Source organism: Chelonia mydas, chromosome 2 (genome assembly GCF_015237465.2).
Source record: "Chelonia mydas isolate rCheMyd1 chromosome 2, rCheMyd1.pri.v2, whole genome shotgun sequence".
Classification (NCBI taxonomy): Eukaryota; Metazoa; Chordata; order Testudines; family Cheloniidae; genus Chelonia; species Chelonia mydas.
The window spans coordinates 220,568,887-220,591,689 of record NC_057850.1 but is presented as its reverse complement, the minus strand read 5'-3'; the positions used below and the strand labels follow the sequence as shown (position 1 = coordinate 220,591,689).

Genomic DNA, 22,803 nt, shown 5'->3' with positions numbered 1-22,803 from the left:
CATCTACCCACTCCCCTTCCCCATCCCTCTTCAGGGAGCACTCTCGCGTGCACCTGCTAGAGTAGGAAGTAAATCATCTGGAACTTGTACCAGCTCAACACCGTGGTAGAGGGTTTTGTTCACATTACTTTCTCACTCAGAAGAAAACAGGTGGATGGAGTCCCATTCTTGACTTGCAAAAACTAAACAAGTTCATGAGAACACAGCCTTTCAAAATGGTGACTCTAGCAACTATAATTCTGGCATTGGAGAAAGGAGATTAGCCCTCTGCCCTCGACCTATAGGACACTGACTTTCATGTTACCATTCACCTGGCACACAGGTGTTTCCTGCGATTCATTCTAGGGAACTTGTTTTATCAGTACAGAGTGCTCCCCTTCGGCCTGTCCACCACCCCAAGGGTGTTTTTCCGAAGTTTTTGCCGTCGCAGCAGCACACCTTTTGCAGATAGGGTGTGATAATCTTTCCCTACTTAGACAACTACCTTCTGAAAGCACCAATACACCAGGCAGCAATCTACGCCACACAACCCTGTTTATGAACCTAGGGCTACAAAATCATCCTTCAGAAATCCACTCTGACGCCCACCCAACAGTTGGACTTTATAGGGGCATACCTCGACTGCCTCACAGCAACAGCACGAATACCCCAACAATGCTTTCTTACCTTAACAAATATAATTACAACAGTAAGAGACAGCCCACAAACATACCTCAGAACATGCCAACTATTCCTGGGGCACAGGGTGGCAACGACATTTGTTGTGAAACATGCCAGGCTCCACATGAGATGCCTACAGGCCTGGCTCTGCACTATCTATATGCCACACGTGCACTCACTTAACAGACTTCTTACAATGCCCAGCACGGTGAAAGACATGCTCACATGGTGGACACAACATACAAACGTTTGCTCCAGTGTCCCCTTCCAACAAAAACCTCCAACTGTAACAGTCACCACAGACGCCTCTCTGGTGAGATGGGGGGAACATTTGTGTGACAATACCATCCAAGATTGCTGGTCCCCAGAGGAGTCCAATTTCCACATAAATCTACTGGAGCTAAGTGCAGTCCGAAACACCTGACAGCACTTTCTCCCTCTGATCCACAACAGGACTGTCCAGATTCTCATGGACAACTTGGCAACTATGTTTTATGTAAATCGTCAAGGAGGGGCCCGATCTTATCCCTTCTGTGCAGAAGCAGTCCTCTGGCAGTAGTGCATCTCCAACAACATAGCATCCTACCTGCCTGGTTGCCAGGATGCGACAGCAGACCAACTAAGCAGGAACTTTTCACAAACCCACAAGTGGGAGATAGATTCCGGAATAATAAAAACTATATTCAGACAATGGGGATTTTCCTAAATAGATCTCTCTGCAATGGCCCACAATGCCAAGTGCCCGCAATACTGCTCCCTGGTCGGACTGGAGCATGACTCTGGGAGATGCCTTCCTTGTGATATGGGAGGCCCCATTGCTGTATGCCTTTCCCCCCTCTGTTGATCCATGTCCTTCACAAGATCAAGCAAGACAAATCCAGGGTCATCTTCATTGCACCAACATAGCTCAGACCACCATGGTTTTGATACCTGAAGCAGATGGCTGTGAGACCACCACGAACCCTTCCCCTTGTGCCTCATCTGCTCATGCAGAATGTCTCCATCACCCCAGCATTTCAGTACTCCATCTCAAGGCCTGGCTAATCCATAGATGACAGGACTTGAGACAGACTGTTCTAAGGGAGTACAAGATATACTACTGAACAGTCAGCAGCTGACCACACAAATGACATACTCACGCAAGTGGAAATGATTCTGTACTTGATGCTACGACAAGCAGATTTTTCCACAGTTGGCCCGACTACCCATAATCCTTGACTACATATTGACACTAACAAAATCGGGCCTATCTACTAGGTTACTCAGAGCAAGTCTAGCAGCCATCACCTCCTTCCACTCTAAGGTGGACGAGTAACTATCTTAACTCACCCACTGACTGAACGCTTCCTTAAGGACCTAGAGAACACTTATCCCACATTATGGGACCCGACCCCCATGTGGGATCTCAGTCTTATTCTCCATGGCCTCATTGGCAAACCCTTTGAACCACTAGCAACCTGCTCATTGTTGCACCTATCCGTGAAGGTCACCTTCCTAGCAGCTATCACAGCTGCAAGAAGGGTGGGCCTCCCTTCACATGCTGGACGTCTGCAGAGCGCTAGCGTTCTATACAGAAAGAACAAAAACATTTAGAAAATCCTCCAGACTGTTTTTGTATCCACAGTAGAACGTTCCCAGGGTCAAATCATCTCCAAGCTGAGACTATCTAAATGGATATCTATACCTTTGGTAACTTAATTGGATACATGCAATCTGCAAACTCCCTCTGGACTTTGCACATGCTCCACCAGAGTGCTATCCACATCTGTAGCCTTTCTCAATAATGTACCCATCACAGACATTTGTAAAGCAGCCACCTGGGCATTCACCCCTACTTTTACCAAACACCTATGCATTAGAACAACAATCAGCTGCAGATGCACAGTTTGGACTCCTGGCGCACTCCACAGTACATTAATAAACTCCGAAGCCCCTCCCCTCCACTGGGGGGCACTGCTCTACAGTCACTAAAGTGGAGCACCCACAGGGACGCTTGTCAAAGAAGAGGAGAAGATTACGCACCTTGGGCAGTAACTGAGGTTCTTTGAGATGGTTGTCCCTGTGGGTGCTCCACTACCCCCATCCTTCCCTCTACTTTGGAGTTTCATGTCAATCCTCTGGGGTAGAGAAGAAACTGGGGAATGGTTGGCTGTGCATGCGGGGTAATCACTTGGAGCAGCATGGCCAACTGGGGCACTGCTGCTACAAATCTCTGACACCTAAAGTGGAGCACCCACAGGGACAGCCTTCTTAAAGAACCTCAGTTACTGCCCAAGGTGAGTAACCTTCTCTTACTGCCTCTTACACCTTCAGATGGAAGCATGAGGAGAGCTACGGCACATGTGCAGACCAATGGACACTGCTTTGAACAATTTCCAGACTTGGGCATGAGGCACGTATGCGTACCAACATGTGGAATACAGATAGGGACCACACATCTCGAAGAACCTCCATTTACAATAAGAAACCGCCACTTTTGTAGAGCAGTGCTTATAACCAAATGGATTATATTGCTTAGATGGAAGAACAGACTGCCTCCAGGTATAAAAGCTTGGCTTAGCAAATTGGTTGACCTAGTGAGTAACATTTTGGAGAAGGACCTCCGACAAACTTGAAAAGATTTGGTCTAACTCTTTAGAAACCTTTGATTAATTCCTAGCAGATGGAAATTGGAAACCAAGACATCGCTCTTCTTTCCTTTCCCTCTCTTCCCATTCCTTTTTGTTCTTTTGTCTTTCTCTGTTCTCCCCTTATTTTTTGGGGGGGAAAACATTTCAATTAAAAATATATAATTTTTTAAAAAACAAAATCTAACCACTACCACTGTGCTAAATATTTTTGCTTCCATTTTACAATATTATGGCAGAGTTATTACCTTTTCTTAAAGTTTGCCTAATTCAGTATAGCACCTCTGCCTATAAACTGATGCCAGTGTTTTTGCTATTGGTGCTTGGGGGTTGCATGTGTTGAGCAAAATTGAAACATGAGTGGTCTGGTTTTAGATTTTCAAATTTCTCTAACTTGGGTGCCTAAATTTAAATTTGCTTTCTCTCTTGTATACAGTAATTAAGATCTTATCCTTGTAAACTTGAAATATGCTGTCAGAATGAATAAAGATTTCAACTTTTGTGGGATCTCCTGTTTCCTGTGCAAGAACTGATCTTGTCAACGTGAGTTTGTTTAAATGTAATTAATGGGTAAAACTGAGAATAAAGCACATTTGACTTTGGTTTTGAGAAAAGAGTAAAACCTCTTAGGTGTGTTGTCATTTAGGATCTTCTAGTCAAAGTGTGGTAGAACAATCTGAATATTTTAGTGCAGTTTTCCAAACGATTGTCCATGGAGTACTTGACGATGGCCTTCAGATGGCTGGCTGGCTGGCTGGCCACATGGTGATCTCCTCTTTTTCCAGGTGTTAAATCATATGAAAGACAAATGGCAAAGTAATATTAGGAAAATATTTCAAGTAAGCATTTGCCAGAGTTGCCATAGAGAGGTTTTGTGAATGCTGTGTTAAATGAAAGGTGGGGGTAGCTCCCTTTTATGGACATCCTGCCAGCCAGTTAGGTATAAAATCCCCCTTAGTAGTTCTCTACTTGTTTTACCTATAAAGCGTTAAAAAGTCTCCCTGCATAGGTAAAAGGAAGGGAGTGGGCACCTGACCAAAAGAGCTTATGGGAAGGCTAGAACTTTTTAAAATTGGGGAAAAAACTTCCCCTTTGTCTGTTGCTCTCCCGGAGAGAAGGGACAGAGCAGCTATGCTCTAAGAAGCTTTGGGCCAGGTATGAAAAATCATCAGAATCCTACCTAGAAACTACTCACTTGAAACCCCCACATATGTAAGTAGATCAGGAAATGTCTAGGATGATGCAGTTTGGTTTATCTCTCTTTATTTCTTTATGGCTTTTGGACTCCTCTGTTCTAACCCCAAATGCTTTTGTTTTGCTTGTAACCTTTAAGCTGGACCTCAAGAAGGTTATTCTTGATGCTTAATTCTTGTAAGTGGGGTTTTTAAATCTAGCAATAGCCCGAGTTTTCAAATGTATTTTTTCTTTTTTGGTTTTAATAAAATTTTACCGTTTTTAAGAACAGGATTGGATTTTGTGTCCTAAGAGGTTTGTGCACATATTTAACTAGCTGGTGGCAACAGCTGATTTTCTTTGTTTTCTTTCTCTGCTCTTCCCTGGAGGGGGTTGAAAGGGCTTGAGGGTACCCTACAGGAAGGAATTCCCAAGTGTGCCTTTCTGGGTTCTCAAAGGGGTTTTTGCACTTGGGTGGTGGCAGCATCTACCTATCCAAGATCAGAGAAAAGCTGTAACCTTGGGAGTTTAATACAAGCTGGAGTGGCCAGTATTAATTTTTAGAATCCTTACGGGCCCCCACCCTCCGCACTCAAAGTGCTAGAGTGGGGAATCAGCCTTGACAAATGCAAATGGCAATGGAAATGGTCATCACAAAAAAGAAGAGGTGAACGATGAGAATTTATATATTAAGATGTGGTACACACCATGAAAGAGTTGCTACTAGGTCTGTCAAGCCATTAATTGCACTGTTAAACAATAATAGAATATCATTTATTTAAATATTTTTGGATGTTTTCTACATTTTCAAATATATTGATTTCAATTACAACACAGAATACAAAGTGCGCAGTGCTCACTTTATATATTTTTGATTACAAATATTTACACTGTAAAAAACAAGACATAGTATATTTTAATTCACCTAATAGAAGTACTGTAGTGCAATCTCTTTATAATGAAAATTGAACTTACAGATGTAGAATTATGTACAAAAAACAACTGCATTGAAAAATAAAACAATGTAAAACTTTAGAACCTACGAGTCCAGTCAGTCCTACTTCAGCCAGTCACTCAGACAGACAAGTTTGCAGGAGATACTGCTGCCCACTTATTGTTTACAATGTTGCCTGAAAGTGAGAACAGGTGTTCTCATGGCACTGTCGTAGCCGGCATTGCAAGATCTTTACATGCTAGATTCGCGAAGATTCATATGTCTCTTCATGCTTCAACCACCATTCCAGAATACATGCATCTTTGCTGATGACGAGTTCTGCTCAATAACAATCCAAAGCCTAGAGGTCCGACTCCTGTTCATTTTCATCATCTGAGTCAGATGCCAACAGCAGAAGGTTGATTTTCTTTTTTGGTGGTTCGGGTTCTGTAGTTTCCCAACTGGAGTGTTGCTCTTTTAAGATTTCTGAAAGTATGCTGCACACTTTGTCCCTCTCGGATTTTGGAAGGCACTTCAGATTCTTAAAAGTTGGGTCGAGTGCTGTAGCTATCTTTAGAAATCTCACATTGGAACCTTCTTTGTGTTTTGTGAAATCTGCGGTGAAAGTGTTCTTAAAATGAAGAACGTGCTGGGTGATCATCCGAGACTGCTATAACATGAAATATATGGCAGAATGTGGATAAAACAGAGCAGGAGACCTACAATTCTCCCCCAAGGAATTCAGTCACAAATGTAATTAATGCATTATTTTTTTAACGAGCATCATCAGTGTAGAAGCATGTCCTCTGGAGTGGTGGCCGAAGCATGAAAGGGCACGTGAATGTTTAGTGTATCAGGCAAGTAAATACCTTGCAATGCCGGCTACAAAAGTGCCATGCGAATGCCTGTTCTCACTTTCAGGTGACATTGTAAATAAGAAGCAGCCAGCAGTATCTCCTGTAAATGTAACCAAACTTGTTAGTCTTAGCAATTGGCTGAACAAGAAGTAGGACTGACTAGACTTGTAGGCTCTAAAGTTTTACATTGTTTTGTTTTTGAATGCAGTTATGTAACAAATTCTACATTTGTAAGTTACACTTTCATGATAGAGATTGCACTACAGTACTTGTATAAGGTGAATTGAAAAATACTGTGTCCTTTTTACAGTACAAATATTTGTAATGAAAAATATAAAGTGAGCACTGTACACTTTGTATTCTGTGTTGTAATAGAAATCAAATGTAGAAAAACATCCAGAAATATTTTAAAAAATTAATCGCGATTAATCCCACTGTTAAACAATAGAATACTGATAGGAATTTATTAATCACAGCTATTTTTTTTGAGTTAACTGCTATTGACAGCCCTAGTTGCTACCTACTGTTTTAGAGATTGGGTTCAATGTTTTTTTCTTTGTAGTAGGTATTTAACAAGGGCACAATTGAATTAGAAATGTGCATATTATTCCAGACCTTATGTTTTACATTCTTGGGGCATGAATTGTCTTATGGTTTTGTGTTTGTACAGCAATGGACCCCTGACTAGGGGTCCTACGTGTTACGTTAGTACAAATAATTATCCTCCTTCCCTTCTGATGTTTAATGCTATGCTCCTTGAACTTGAACCATGGAGCCTTGTTGATTCTGGCATATTTAGCTTGTGTTGGTGCTGTTGGCACTAGGTGCCTTCTTTCAAATCCCCTAGAACTATGTGAAGCTATAAAAATGGAACTATGTTGTGCAATACCATTCTGCTGTACAATTGTCTACAGAGTAACATCATAAGACTTTCCAAAAACTCGGTGTAATCTTGGAATGTTTTAAAAATAGGATGCACTGATCAGATCTTCAGCATGTTATTGGTATGGATCATCCCTCCATGGGATTACACTATTTCTTCTTTGTAGAGAGCTCCAACTGGGTGTTCAGATTGTTGGGGCCAAATTTATACCCTATTGCATTACTGAACACTTGGGTCCCAATGTTATAAGGAAATATAGTTTCAACGTTCACTTATCTCACTTTACAGACTTGAGGTTAGAACCTGTATACCCTCCTTTGGTGCTTTTTCATTTTCTTAACAACCAACACCCAAAATCCTAATCTGTGCAAGTACATATTGAAGCTCTGTTAGTGATAGTATAGTTTTATTAGTGAGTGATTAGTTTTTAGATTTAGTTCCTTGTTGGTGCATAGTCTCCATGGCTGTCTTTAGTTTTGTGTGTAAGTTTCTTGATCCTGTTCTACAGTCAATTGTTGTTCTCATTGTGATCAACATAACTGATCCCAGCAAGTCTGGATTCAAATGGTGCACATCATGGAGGGGAAAGATGCCCATCACCAACTAATATTCCCAGTGCCTGAGTGAAGGCCTTACTCCTTGAACATACTACCCCATTCTAAAGAGCCTAGTTATTTAAAAGCCAAAGTCCTGATGTTCTTGAAGACTGGTTATGAAAAATCCTCAAGATTGAAAAATAGAGAAGAAATGAAGGTGAGTCAAGCTCAGCCCCAACTACTTCCTCATCATAGAGGAAGAGGCACATCTGTTCCTCTAGACCTTTTCTGCAGTTCAGCAAGAAATTGAAGGTCTGGGACTGAGTTTTGCCAAAGAGATTTGTCTGCATTAAAGTAATTGATATCAGTGGAAACCCCCTTGACATTGAAAGAAATGGTCACTGTTTACTTTGGTTCTAGCCATCTTGTTGGCTTCTTCAGCACTGTAGCATTCAGTATCTAATGCTGTTAAAGAGGAGTTTGAGAACTTTTCTGTACATCTGTAACAGGGCGTGCTCCATCCCTGTCCTCTGATGCCCCAGAAACCTCTCAGACAGTAAGTGGAAACTTTGTGTGAATGATTTATGTTCCCATCATCAACATCAATACAGTCTCATGCAGCAAAGTATTTAGAGTGCTGGTTGCCCTTTCACCCTTTCCTACAGGTCAAGGGAGGAACAGAGGTCTGCCTTCCTTGAGATCTTGAAGCATACTAGACTCAGTTAGCCCAGGTCCTCCCTCCTCACTTCCTTCCTGTGTCATCTTTTATACACCTCAACTAATGGCTACTTTTCATTAGCCCTCCCAGCCTGATAGATGATTATCCCCAGTCACCTTTCTCCACGAGAACTGCTGCCTAAGTGATCAGAGTGCTAGCTCACCTGTTTGCTTTGAGCACTCTGTCACAATGCCTTAGTTGGGAATCTTCTATATGTGTGGTATCAGAAAAATGGAGGTTGCCTTGGCACTGAGGCTTTGGGCCTGAATGTTCTCTCTGCCTTGTTTCCCTGTGTAAGGGCCTTTTGCAGCCTTGTTGTGAGTCTTTGGCCTGTGAGGCTGTTATATGGCTTTTTAAGACTGATACAGATGGCTTATCTACCTATGGTTTTTCTATGACATTTTTCCTTGTGCTGCTTTCTCTCCAAAGTACCCTATGTTAGGGGCACGTCTTCCTTATTGAGCATAGCATGGGTAGATTTAGGGATGCCTTGGGGCTGGATCCAGTTTTCTAGAAGATTTGGCTGCTACTTCACCCCCGGATCAGTTTCTAGTCACCCATCAGCTTTAGGCGAACATCCATTACCTGTGTTTCATGCATGTTTTAGAGTAGACCCTTCTGCTGAGTATATGGAGAAGGGTAACCAGTCTTCCAGTTAGGGTGCTGGACTGGGACTTGGGAGATCTTAGTTTATTCCAAGTTCCGTAAACAGCTATGGGGTTGCATGGAGATGATAATGCATAAGATAAGGGTATAATTATATATATAATTTTGCAATTTACCTTTTAATACTCTATAAATTACTTAAATAATTTATACTTTTTTCCTAAATTTTATGTGAAGAACATTGTGTATAGGCTGATATTTGAGTAGCATAATTACTATCTGCTGTCATGCTGTCAGAGGAAGAGAGATTTCACACAGTTGGGTAGAAATATAATTGTCACAAAGTGACAAAGAATGTTGAGTAATTACCCACTTGACAATGCAGGGAACTTTCTATAACTTTTTCTAATTTCAGTGATTTACTGAACAAAAATTCTCATCAAATACCTTTTGAACAATGACTTGATGCATAAGTATATATGGTGTGTGTGTCTTTATACACGTACATCATGAAATTTCACACTAGAGGGCCTTTCTTTCTTCCTCTGAGCTCTGAGAGAATTTTGGACTCCTTTTTATTCCCCCTTTCCTCTTTTTCTAATTAACTTATTAAAATGCATTTGTCACCTTTCAGTATTTAGCAGAGCTTTGGAGATGTGGGTCTGGAGAGGGTTACTTTATTGAGTCCAAGAAAGCAAAGTATCTGAAGACTCTTGGAATCCTAGAAGATTAGGGTTGGAAGAGACCTCAGCAGGTCATTTAGTCCAACCTCCTGCTCAAAGTAGGAACAACCTCAAATAAATCATCCCAGCCAGGGCTTTGTTAAGCCTGGCCTTAATATCCTCTAAGGATGGAGATTCCACCACTTCCCTAGGTAACCCATTCCAGTGCTTCACCACTCTCCTAGTGAAATAGTTTTTCCTAATAGCTGACCTCCCCCACTGCAACTTCAGTCCATTGCTCCTTGTTCTGTCATCTGCCACCACAGAGAACGTCCTAGCTCTATCCTCTGGAAACCCCCTTCAGGCAGTTGAAGGCTTCTATCAAATCCCCCCTCCCTCTGCTCTTCTGCAGACTAAATAAGTCCAGTTCCCTCAGCCTCTCCTCATAAGTCATGTGCCCCAGCCCCCTAATAATTTTCATTGCCCTCTGCTGGACTCTCTCCAGTTTGTCCACATCTTTTCTGCAGTGAGAGGTCCAAAACTGGACGCAGTACTCCAGATGTGGCCTCACCAGTGCCAAATAGAGGGGAATAATCTCACTTTCCTCGATCTGCTGGCAGTGCTCCTACTAATGAAGCCCAATATGCCATTAGCCTTCTTGGCAACAAGGGTACACTGTTGACTCCTGTCCAGCTTCTCGTCCACTATAATCCCAGGTCCTTTCCTGCAGAACTGCTGCTTAGCCAATCAGTCCCCAGCCTATGGCAGTGCATGGGATTCTTCCGTCCTAAGTTCAGGACTCTGCACTTGTCCTTGTTGAACCTCATCAGATTTATTTTGTCCCAATCCTCCAATCTGTCTAGGTCACTCTTGACCCTATATCTACCTCTCCCCGAGTTTAGTTTCATCTGCAAACTTGCTGAGGGTGCAATCCATCCCATCATCCAGATTATTAATGAAGATTTTGAAAGTTACCGGCTCCAGGACTGATCCCTGGGGTATTCCACTTGATATCGGCTGCCAACTAGACGTCGAGACATTGATCACTACCCATTGAGCCAGACAATCTAGCTAGCTTTCTATCCACCTTATAGTCCATTCATCCAATCCATACTTTTTTAACTTGCTGGCAAAAATAGTATGGGAGACTCTATCAAAAGGTTTGCTAAAATCAAGGGATATCATGCCCACTGCTTTTCCCCATATCCACAGAGCCAGTTATCTCCTCATAGAAGGCAATCAGGTTGGTCAGCCATTCTAAGAACTCAAGAGCTTCTTGATTTTTGGAGTCGATCATACCACAAGCCTTGGCAGTCTTCTAGCCAGATTGGAGCATATATGCAATTCCTGAAAGAGCATAGGTGACTCGTACCTCCTGATACTGGTGGGGCGCCCAGCCTGGGGCCACTGCGCTCACCCCTCCCCACCAGAGTTACATTCAGCTGCTCTCCCTGGCAGCCGGACCTGGGTGAGCAGTGGGAGGGAGCCATTTCTCACGGCGGTTGAAGCTGGCTGCTCCGGGTCGCTGCCCTGTGCAGCCAGTACCAGGTTTACAATGGCATTGTGGTGCCGGACCCACACTCAGAAGGAGACCCAGTACTTCCCTGCTTCCCCTCACCTGTGCTCTGCCCCGAGGCCCCACCCGCACTTGCTCCTCTTTGCTCTCTGCCCCCAAATGAGCGGTGGGCAGGGCTTTGGGGGGAAGCGACCAAGCATGGGCAGAGCAGGGAGTGGGGCCATGGTCCTGCCGCCGGAGCTCAGTAAATAGTGTCATAACAGAGTAAAGCAAAAACTTGCACTTCACAGAATTAGGCTTGGAAGGATTAGACTTTTATTGGTAAGTGTCAATAATGTTAGATTTCACCATATATATGCAAACTGACAAAATTCCATCATAATAAAAATGTATGGATAAAGTAAGAAAAATGCTGCTTGAGGATTTACTAGAGTCTAATTTAAGGGTATTTGTATTGTATATTTTGACATGGGATATTGGCAGTTTGTGTTTTAAGAGTTGTACAGCTTTAACTTTTTGAATCTCAACATCTATTATCATTAAGCAATTGTCTGACTCTCCCCCCCATAATTTCCTGCAGTTTTAAAATGTAAACTGAAAAAAATGCTTAAGCATAGCTCATATATATGAGCTATCAAAATTATATATTAAAAAATTGCTAAGTTTTCACATGATGTATTGCAGAATAGGAAATTGCTAGTGGTGCAGTAAAAGTTTATTATATTCTAGAGAGAGATCACTGTACATGGTTATTTTACTTTAAAATTTGAGAGAAATAAAATCAAGATTTGACTTGTCATAAAACATTTTATTATCTCTTTGGAGGAAATATGTTATGAAATATAGGGCTTGAAAGAGTGCATCTTATTGATGGAAATGACTAATATGCTTTGAATGCCATACCTTTTGTGTGGGTGAAAAAAGTAGTCTGTCGTGATTATAATGGGTGATATAAGTGTTCCATTGCAGGCAGAATGTTGCTGGGCTGATACCTGTTGTTGTGCTTTGTATTCAGAGAAAAATATGGGGCATTTTTAGTAGTCCCCTATAACTTTGTGGTTTAGAACTAGAATGAAAAGTAACTTTTCATAAAGAATGGTTAAATTTTAAAACGTCATACTGTCACATTTTGTTAATGGAGAAAGTGTGTGGGGTTTTTGGTTTTTTCTCCCAGTCTTAAGCAGCATGCTTCCTCATACTTTTTTTAATAGCTTAATTGCCAGTTTGTGACCCCTGAGTAAAGCCCTAGTAAACAGGTTTGTATAGGGGCTCTGAAGGGATCAAATGGTGGAGACTTCCATCCTTATTCTTTCTCTGAATGCCAGTTCAGGAATGTGACTCCCTCTATTTTAGCCACATGGGGTTCTTTCCATGTCTTAGGGGATGTCATCATGATTAAAGACAAACAAAATAATCACACTTATGAACTGATTATTTTCTTTAAAGAAAAAAACAAAATATGAACAACAAACAATGTTTTGTACTTACAATCTCTTCTGTATATCTCTGTGGAGAGCTTTCAGCAGATTACTCCTTTGACAACGTTGGCTCTCCTTTTGGGGGTGGGGTGGGGAGGAAACTCATCTCGAGGTAAGTTAAGACCAAAGTATATTCTTTCCAAAGTCAGTATTGAGTAGGGTGACCAGATAGCAAGTGTGAAAAATCAGGACGGGAGTGGGGTGGTGCCTATATAAGAGACAGCCCCAAATATTTGGACATCTGATCACCCTAGTAGTGAGTCTTGTCTCAGTATATCCTAAATTCTTTTAGTTATCTATAGATGGGGACAGGAATTTTTTTTTTTAAAGGCTGGTGAATCCTATTTGGTTTAAAAACTATTTATAAATGGGGAGAGGTAAGTAATCTTAACTACATCCTGTGAAACACAAGAGTTTTTAACTCCGTTACCTAAAATAAGCTATTCAAGGTAAGGTCTTGAGAGAAACAAATCAATGACTATTAAGGATCTTAAGTTCCAATTAAATCCCACTATTTCTGTTTACCAAGATTAACCCATGAATCCTCTCAAGCAATATATTATCTAAACAATCTGGTGTTTAACAAGAGAAGCTGTTAATACTTTAAATTATAATAGTATTTCAATATCCCATTGAAATTATTACAGGAACGATTTAAATGTAATCCCTTGGCTGAGCTTTTGCAAACTCCCCCTCACCAATGATGATGTATTCCAGAGGTAGTGCAGGGCTGTAATGGAGCTTCCTTTTGATGCTGTGTTATGACTACCTTTTTTTTTTTTTTTTTTAAGCTGCTGTGTTGCTTCTGCTGTTGCATTTAGAGATGAGACTGAGGGCTGGTCTGCACTACTGCTTAAACAACGAGGAGTTGTTGTGGCACCTTAGAGACTAATAAATTTATTTGGGCAATAGTTTTCGTGGGCTATAACCCACTTCATCAGATGCATGGACTGAAAAATACAGTAGGCAGGTATAAATATACAGCACGTGAAAAGATGGGAGTTGCCTTACCAAGTTGGGGAACCAGTGCTAACTAGGCCAATTCAGTCAGGGTGAATGTGGCCCATTCCCAACAGTTGACAAGAAGGTGTGAGTATCAACAGAGGGAAAATTACTTTTTGTGGTGACCCAGCAATTCCCAGTCTGTATTTCGGCCTAATTTGATGGTGTCAAGTTTGCAAATTAATTCCAGCTCAGGAGTTTCTTGTTGAAGTGTGGTTTTTTTTTTTGAAGGTTTTTTTTTTTTGGTTGAAGAATGGCCACTTTTCAGTCTGTTGTTGAGTGTCCAGGGAGAGTGAAGTGCTCTCCTATTGGTTTTTGAATGTTACAATTCTTGATGTCAACAATTTCCCCTCCACCATCAACCTCAGCCTGGACCAGTCCACACAAGAGATCCACTTCCTGAACACTACAGCGTAAATAAGCGATGGTCATATAAACACCACCCTATACCGGAAACCTGACCGCTGTACTTACCTACATGCTTCCACCTTTGATCCAAGACACATCACACGATCCGTTGTCTACAGCCAAGCTCCACGATACAACCACATTTGCTCCAGTCCCTCAGACAGAGACACACACCAACAGGATCTCTATCAATCGTTGTTAAAATTGCAATACCCACCTGGGGAAATGAAGAAACAGACAGCCAGAAGGGTACCCAGAAGTCACCTACTACAGAACAGGCCTAGCAAAGAAAGTAACAGAACGCCACTAGCCATTGCCTTCAGCCCCGAACTAAAACCTCTCCAGCGCATCAAGGATCTACAACCTATCCTGGAGGACGATCCCTCACTCTCACAGACCTTGGGAGACAGCCCAATCCTCGCTTACAGACAGCCCCCCCTCCCCCAACCTGAAGCAAATACCAGCAACTACACCCCACACAACAGAAAGCAATCCCTGCAGCAAACCCTGTTGCCAGCTCTGTCTGCCTATCTATTCAAGGGACACCATCATAGGACCTAGTCACATCTGCCACACCATCAGATGCTCGTTCACCTGCACATCTACCAATGTGATATATGCCATCATGTGCCAGCAACCTCTGCCATGTACATTGGCCAAACCAGATAGTCTCTACGCAAAAGAATAAATGGACACAAATCAGACATCAAGAATTGTAACATTCAAAAACCAGTAGGAAAACGCTTCACTCTCCCTGGTCACTCAATAACAGACCTAAAAGTGGCAATTCTTCAATTAACAGCAGGATACCAAGGGAGGAAAAATAACTTGTGTAGTGGTAATGAGAGTGGCCCATTTCAAACAGTTGACAAGAAGGTATGAGTAACAGTAGGGGGAAATTAGTATGGGGGAAATTAGGTTTAGGTTTTGTAATGACCCAACCACTCCCAGTCTTTATTCAGGCCTAATGTGATGGTGTCCAGTTTGCAAATTAATTCCAGTTCTGCAGTTTCATGTTGGAGTCTGTTTTTGTTGTTGAAGAATTGCCACTTTTAGGTCTGTTATTGAGTGAGAGGGCGGCAGAGGGGCGTTGCTGGCACATGGTGGCATACATCACATTGGTAGATGTGCATGTGAACAAGCCCCTTGATGGTGTGGCTGATGTGGTTAGGTCCTATGATGGTGTCCCTTGAAAAGATATATGGACAGAGTTGGCACCGGGGTTTGTTGCAGGGTTTGGTTCCTGGGTTAGTGTTTTTGTTGTGTGGGGTGTAGTTGCTGGTGAGTATTTGCTTTAGGTTGGGGGGCTGTCTGTAAGCGAGAACTGGCATGTCTCCCAAGGTATGGTACAGCAGCATTTATCATTTATGCCAACATAGATCATGATCCCCACTCCTGAAATGCTTTTGGGGGACCATCCTGGTGAATGTATCACTGCTATCTTTCTGGTCTGTCCTTGGACTTATTCAAAAAGGCTATCTTTTGCTTCCTAGTCATACGAATCAGTGTAACATCCTCCAAAGTAATCACTGCCTAAAGAGGCTTAAAGGCAATCACTATATAGCTCTTATTTCACTGCCACGATTCCCCAGTCCATTGTTTGTTATTTGCCTGACACCCACTGCCCCTGGATACTGGACCTTGTAAAACAACAGCACATGCTGCCTGTCTAAAATTGGGACAACCACCCAGCTCTGAAAATATCCCATAATTACAACAAGATTCATCATAATAGGGTTCCTAGGCACCGGGGGGGGAGGAAAAAGTGAAAAACGACCCATGATGACAGGTCTTCCAAGACAGGGAAGAAGCTCTGGGGGTGGTGTTCCAAAAGAGTGGGGGAAATTTATCGTTGCTGTCATGGAAACTGAACTTTATAAGAATGAGAGCTATTTGTTAAAATTCATATCTTTCACAGCCCCTGCATCTGAAATTCCAAGACCTTTCAGGACAGGCCCCTTATCTACATCTGGGCAGTTTGCCAATCTTCATGGAATAAAATGCAGGACAAGGGAAGAAATGTTTACAGATCTTCTCATCGCCTCTCAGAAAAGATCTGAAAGCACTGAGTACTGGAAGGATCTTTCACTGTAGGAAAAGGATAGGCAGCTGAGCAGAGACATGTGCCAACAGAACCTCACAATGACCCACAAGATCGTTGACCTTTACCGGGACACTGTTGAAATGGACTCATGTTCAGATACAGAATGGTCTGCTGGAGAGAGTGCTGCTATGCGTGCCCACCCAGTACAGCAAGCTCAAGCAGGACAACATCCCAGTTATGCACTAAAATGTTGGCCAACACTGGTTACTGGAACAACAGCACTTCTCTGGACATGCTTGTAACCAGAAGCCATTCCCTTCCCAAAGGCTACCCCTTCCCAGGACACACACAAGAATCGCCATACTGGGTCAGACCAGTGGTTCATCTAGCCCAGTATCCTGTTTTCAGACAGGGGCCAGTGCCAGATGCTTCAGAGGGAATGAACAGAACAGGGCAATTTATCAAATGATCCATCCCTGTGTCCTCCAGTCCCAGCTTCTGATAGTCAGGGGGTTGCATCCCTGACCATGTGGGCTAATAACCACTGATGGACTTTGTGACCCAGTGTGTCTAGGGCTGCCCTCACTGGAAATGCCGAGGTCCAGACAGGCTGCAAAAGGGAGAGCAGATATTCCCTAGACTGGTGGGTAACACTGAAATTAATCTCCCCAACCAGTCACAAACTGCTTCTGATCCCCACACTGGTTATCAAGAGGCAAAAAAGATTGGGGGCAGGTGGGAAGAGAAATCACACTGCCCCCTTATTGCATTCCAGTTTTCTGGCTCCCAGTAACACCTAGGTCCAGTACAGTGAGAAGTTATTTAAAAAACTCTGTTCACATATACAAAATGTTCTTCTGACCCCAAAGGTCAGCCATGTTACCAGGTCCGTATATGTTTGGATCTTACCCAAAATACCATTCTGTCAGCCAATCCTTTAGTGCCTAAAACTAAAGGTTTATTATAAAGAAAAAACAAGAAGAGAGATGTTAAATAGCGAAGCAATCACATACATACAAAGACTTCAAAGTCCATATATCAGGTTCTTAGCAGTATTGGTAAATATGCTGGCTTGAAAGTCCCTTTGGAACACATCCACAGCTTGGATGGGTCATTCAGTCCTTTGTTCAGAGCTTCATTTGTAGAAAAGTTACTCCAGAGGCAAGAAGCAGGACTGAAGACAAAATGGAGAAGATGCAGCTGTCTTTTATAGTCTTTTGCCATACAGCTTGTATTTCCAAACCCAATCTGCACAGCCCATGACCTGGAAGCCTTAGAGTTCTGTCCATAGGTATGCCCCTGCATGCTTTGCCAAGTCATAAGGTGTAGCCCTTGCTTTTTCTCAGTGGGTCAGTTGTATCACTGATATCTCTTGATGAGCCATCAGGCAGGCTAGGCAATGCTGAAACCAATCTATTGGGGGTGTCAGCCAGATGTACAGCACAAGTTTGGAACTACAGACATACGTATAACTTTACAATACAAAGGTGATACAAACCCATAAACAAGATTTATCATACTTAGCAAATTATAACATGCTGTGTAAGGTGTGCAAGGCAAAAATATCTGGCACAACTCATTACAATATTGGTATTCATAATATCCTAAAGTGTCCCCCAGATTCTATACAGCATCACAGACCTATCCTCCATGAACTTATCCAATACTTTTTCTGAACCCACTTACACTTTTGGTTGTCACAACATCCCCTGGCAACAAGCTCCACATGCTGACCATGCATTGTGTGAAGATGTACTTCCTTCTGTTTGTTTTAAACCTGTTCCCTATTAATTTCTTTGGGTGACTCATAGTTCTTATATGATGGGGTAAATAACACTTTTTCTCCACACCTTTCATAATTTTATAGACCTCTATCATGTCCCCCGCCTTTAGTAGTCTCTTCATATGGAAGCTGTTCCATACCCCTAATCATTTTTGTTGCCCTTCTCTGTATCTTTTTCCAATACTAATAATCTTTTTTGAGATGGGGCAACTAGAACTGCATGCAGTATTCAAGGTGTGGGCATCCCAGGGACTTTTATAGCGGCATTAAGACATTTTCTGTCTTATCTATCCCTTTCCTCATGGTTCCCAACATTCTTAGATTTTTCAGCACCTGCTCGCCACGCTCCTTCCTGACCAGGGATTGGAGCGGGCGGGGCCCTGGCACCCCACTACTCCGGCCCACTGTGATGCAACATGCACTGCTGCTGCTGTGTGCCTTTGCTTGCTAGCCCCCGGGAGCAGCATGTGATGCAACGCCGCTTTCTCCCAGCCTCCCTCTCTGCACCATCCCTTCTCTTCGAGACCCTGCCCCCACCCTGCACCTTACCCTCAGTCCCCACCCTCACACTGCCTCTTCCCTGCAAGACCCTGCCCCCACCCCGGTTGCTAGCCCTTGTGAGATGGCTTGCTGCTGCCGGTGCAGACACAGATACAGGTAAAAAGATGGCTAGTGGATCCCGGTTCAGATCGTGGGTTGATCATTTTTGTATCCGCGCAGGGCTCTACCCATCCTTTCTGTACAAGATCCTCCTTTTCTAAAAGGCTCCTCCATTTCTAATAAACCTAGATCCCTCCTCTGAACACCATTGTCTCATCCACACATTGAGACCTTGAAGTTCTTCCTATCTAATGGGCCCTTTATGTGGAACTGGAAGCATTTCAGAGAATGCTACCATGGAGGTCCTGGACTTTAATCTCTTATCTAGCAGTCTAAAATTGGACCCCAGGACCTGTCTCCTACCTTTTCCCTGTGTCAGTACTATCTACTTGTACCATGACTACCAGCTTCTCCCCAGCACTGCACATAAGTCTGTCTGGATGTCTCGAGAGGGCCACAAACTTCAAACCCAGCAGGCAGTTCACCGTGTGGTTCTCCTGGTCATCACCAACACAACCATCTATATTTCTAATAATCGACTCCCCCGCTACTATTACCGGTCTCTTCCTAATAACAGGGGTCACTTGCCCTGGAGGAGTATCCTAAGTGTGAGAGGATATCATGACATCATCTGGAAGGAGGGTCCCAACTATGGGATCATTTCTCTCCACTCCAGCTTGATGATCTCGTTCTCTGAAATTTTTATCCTCCTCAGCAGCACAGAGGTTCTTAGATGGTGGGAGGGACGGCTTTACTGTGTCCTGGAAAGTCTTGTCTGTGTACCTCTGTCTCCTTTAGCTCCTCCAATTCAGCTCCTGTGGTCTGAAGAGCTTGTACTCCATCTCTGAGGGCCACGATCTGCTTGCATTGAGTGCACACACATGCCACCAGCCCGCAAGGCAGGTAATCATACGTGCTGCATTCAGTGTAATAAAGTGGATAGCCCCCACTCTGCCGCTCGACTTCTGCCTGCATTATTTTACTCTTGAAGGGGTTTATTTTTGTTTGGTGTTTGTGTGAGGTTTGTTGTTGTGTGTGTTTAGTTTTTGTGGGTGATGGTGGTGGGAGAGTTATTGGCCTAACATTTTAGAGAATTTTCATTAGGTGGGTCTGGCTCCCATGCTCTCCTGCTTGCTGCTTCTGTTCGCTAGCTTCTCTGGTTGCTTATGAGCTGGCTTTTAAAATCCCTGTTCTCCCCAAGTTAGCCTTGCCCCCTTGTCAAGGATCCTAAAGGGATTAGGGTTTAAAGGGTAGTAATAGGCTAATTAGGAAGCTCTCAGCCTTGCCTACCAGGCTGCTAGGCTCAGCACACAGCGCCCCAAACAGACCACGCTATAAACTTCAACCAAGCAGGCGCACAGCAAGCAAACAAGTTCACAACTACAAACCAACTAACAGACAACACACTCACCCTAAGGGTTACGTAGTTATTTCTCCTTCACCTAGAGAACTCCGTGGCAAGACTCCCCTGTTTGCTGCTCCTGTTTGTTAGCTGAGCACAGGGCACCAAGAACAGCAAGTTTTAGGAGGCCTATTTTGAACCCTTCAGCCCACCCCAAACCGTTCTCCCATGGCATTCCAAAAGTCCTGTGGCCAGCCCGCAAGGCAAAGTGACCAAGAAGACAGCACATCTACACATGACTGTGAACGTTGCTTCTGCAATGTGTATGTGCACTTGGCGATTGGACTCTTAATTAAGATTGTGCTCCGCTGTTCTTGAGCTTCTGTTGTTTTTTATGTTAGCAAAATTGCACACTTCTATTGACTTAGTTTTAATTTGCACTATTTCTGAAATAATCTTTTTGTTCAAAGGTGACTACAGTTTCATGAAAGCACTTCCCATACATAAAGTATGTTAAAAGAAAAGGAGTACTAGTGGCACCTTAGAGACTAACCAATTTATTTGAGCATAAGCTTTCGTGAGCTACAGCTCACTTCATCGGATGCATTCAGTGGAAAATACAGTGAGGAGATTTATGTACACACAACATGAAAAAATGGGTGTTATCATACACACTGTAAGGGAGTGATCACTGCTGGTAATAGCTCATCCAGACTTTGCTATACTAATCGTCTTTGAGGATGTTGCAGGCTGGGCCAGATAGCCATAAATTGTATGTAAATTGTTTGGGTTTTTTTGCAGATGCAGAGACCATGACAGTAATGTCAGTTAGTAATTCTAGGGCATCAAAATATTTTGTATTTGTCAATTGTAAGTAAAAGACGTAACTTCTCTATTTGAAAAGTGAAGCCTAAAGTGCAGCTTTTTGACTGTGAAAGCTTGCTTGATCAGTTTCAATTGTCTTGGTAATTTATTTAAACTATAATACAGAAAAAAGTCACAATAACTATTCAGCATTTCCTAAACACATGAAAATTAAGTTATAAACACTTGGTAACTAATACCCTGCATTCCCGTTATAATCCTGGATTTTCATTTAAATTATGTTAGAGAACACCAAACAGGCCCCCCACCCCCAAAATAGAATTTTTAAATTGCTCGGACTTTCACACATGAAAATCATACAGTTTTGCTAATCCATTGTCCTGGACCTGGCTGGGTACTTTGGGTAGAGCTTGGTTCTGATTGTCCTGATGTTGTATTGACTGGTTGGTAAATATTTTATTTGCTCACAAAGTCTTTTATTTAGTTATTTTTTTTAAATGGGGAAAATCGGAGAATGGAAGTAAACTTTGACAGTCAGGAAAAAAAATCTAAAAATAACAATAGGGAATCTTTTGTTTATACTTATACTTGGTTCTCCCTATTTATTTATTTTATTTTATTTTTAATAAGTCTTTCTTCACATTTTCAACTTCCTGTATGAATTCATGTGGCAAGGTCAGGAGGTGAAGTGGCAAGTCAAATAGCAAATGCGCTCTGGAAATCAGGCTTGAGTTTTCTAGACCTGGACAGATCCTCAGCTGATGTAAATGGTCAGTTGCATTTGTAGGTATGATGGTTTCATTTTGCCACCTGATTTCACTCACTCTGGCATTTTAGGCATATGAGGTGGGAAAAACACGTAAGACTGATATTTGTGGTTTTAACTTTTTAAAGAGATTATATTTTAAAGGGAAAAGAGAAGCAAAGATCTTTTATTTCTTAAGTTTTAATTTCTAGGTTTTTTATTTTTTATCTAGATTTGTGCTTTGTATAGAGAAACTGCATATCTATCCTTATGATTAGTAATCAGATGGCACATTACACATAGTTTAAAAAAAAATTCTTTTCATGCAAGTGTAACCCACACACCTCCAGCATGTGGTATTGTGTGTGTGTGTGTGTCACACTAAGGCTGTAGAGCAAACAGCCAGTTGGCATTTTGCTCATGCGGTAGAGGCTCATGCACTAAGCTCCAGAGATGCTGACTTCGATCCCACCTGCCGACGACCAGGGTCTGTCAGTGTTACACAAGCACTATTCAGTCTTGGAAGAAATGCTGTATGTGTTTGTTTTGGGGGAGCTATTGCAAACAGCAGGAGAGTTTGCCCTTTGCCTTAATCACACTAATCAATTGGACGAACCATGCAAGGGTGTTTTTTTGGCTAAGATTTCTGAAAGAGGGAATTTGCTACATGCTTTTTTACCACCAGTATTCAAGGATTGGTGTGTTTATATACTGCAAGTAAAACAAGTTGCAATAAGAAAATACTTAGACTTCACATCAGTGATTGCTCCTCCAGTGGAAAACCAACTGTCAGGGCCCCAAAATCTGCTACTGGTTGGCATAGGAGTGGAGTTCCCAAGTTTTTGCCAGCACGACCCCATTTTAATGAAGACTTTTCTGCTGTGACCTCAGACTCATACAAGTTGCCATTTTGAAGAGCAACATGGCATCCTTTGCACCGCGTGACCTTGCACGCACTGTACGTGAGAGGTCACGCTGCATGGAGGATGCCATTTTTCTCTATAAAATGGCTTCCTACACACACAGGACCCTGTACATATGGTGCATGTGAGGTTATGCTGTTATGCTGCTTGATGCCTGTATCCTCCAGGCATCATGATCTCTCACTCACTGTATGTGCAAGATAACGGTGTACATACCAAAATGGTGTCCTTTGCATAGTACGGATCATTGCAATCCCATCTGATGGTGGGGTCACTACCCACAGTTTGGGAACTGCTGGCATAGGAGCAATGGTTTTCTAGAACAAATGGGAATAAATTTAAAATTGTTGTAAAGCATAGCTTTACTGTACAGGTTCTCGCTCTGTCTTTGCTTCTTTTTATTCATGAAGTGTATATGGCCCTGTCTAGTAAAAAAAAAAAAACAAAACCCGTCGTTGCTACCTGCCCTTGAATTTTTAGC

The 22,803-nt window shown here is 42.5% G+C and overlaps 1 protein-coding gene across 5 annotated transcripts in view; it reads left to right on the top strand.

Moving 5' to 3' along the window:
- RUNDC3B (RUN domain containing 3B) overlaps positions 1-22,803 on the top strand; it is a 145,555-nt gene that overhangs the window by 19,188 nt on the left and 103,564 nt on the right. The gene's annotated exons all lie outside the window — the stretch shown is intronic.